The sequence below is a fragment of the Sceloporus undulatus genome, chromosome 1, assembly GCF_019175285.1.
Source record: "Sceloporus undulatus isolate JIND9_A2432 ecotype Alabama chromosome 1, SceUnd_v1.1, whole genome shotgun sequence".
In the NCBI taxonomy this organism is placed as follows: domain Eukaryota; kingdom Metazoa; phylum Chordata; class Lepidosauria; order Squamata; family Phrynosomatidae; genus Sceloporus; species Sceloporus undulatus.
The window spans coordinates 272,333,240-272,334,319 of NC_056522.1; positions in this window are offsets into that span (position 1 = coordinate 272,333,240).

The following is a 1,080-nucleotide window of genomic DNA, read 5'->3' on the forward strand; positions in this document are numbered from 1 at the left end:
CAGATCTCATCCAGCAGGTTATTCCAGAGCCTGGGAGTGGCTGATGAGCAGGTCCTCTGGGTCACCACTGAAAGTCTGGTCTTAGGTTGTAGCAGATTCTTCCCAGAGGACCGAAGTGTGCAGGGAGGATTGTATGGAAGTAGGCGCTCCCGCAAGTAGTCAGGACCCAAGCCATCTAGGGCTTTAAAGGTTAGAACCAACACCTTATACCTTGCCCGGAAACTGTTAGGCAACCAATGGACAAATTTTAGAACCGGTGTAATATGGGCAGTTCTGGATGTGCCCATGACCAGCCTGGCTGCCATATTTTGTACCAATTGAAGTTTCTGAACTTGGCACGAGGGTAGCCCCATGTGGAGTGCGTTGCAGAAGTCGAGAGGTTACCAGTGTATGTACTACTGTTTCAAGGTCTCCCTGCTCCAGGAAGGGGTGCAGCTGGAGAATCAGCCGAAGCTGATAGCAAGTGCTCCTGACTGTCACATCCACCTGAGCCGTCAGTTGAAGTGACAAGTCCAGGACCACCCCCAACCTGTGGACAAAGTCCTTTAGGAGAAGTGTGATCCCATCCAGAACTGGCTAGCATAACTCCATTCCTGGATTAGGGTCCCTATTACAAGTACTTCCATCTTACCTGGATTCAATTTGAGTTACTTTTCCCTCATTCAGTCTGTTTTGTCCCAAGAGCGATGCTATGGACTTTGGGTGTAGTAAGGCCTCTGGCTCTCGGGATCACAGCCAGAACAAAAGACTTGTCCACAGATTTCTTAAGTTTTAAAAGCTTTACTGGTTATAAACACAAATAACATGAAACTGATTTCTTCTTTTTCTTACTATAGTCCTTTCTAAATACCTTGCTCTCTTCTTGATGGATTCTATCTTTCTTCGTTTGAGGACTATCTTTCTTCTTTTGTGGACTTATCTTTTTGTCAAAGGAAAATACTCTCTCTAGGTCTGACTTGGCTGAAATCTTACTACACACTGAAACTAACTAGAGGGAGACAGCATAAGACCCTGGGATTTCCCACAATCTTTTTCTTTCTTAAAGCTGTAGATCTCTATTTCCCCTCTTAAACTAATACA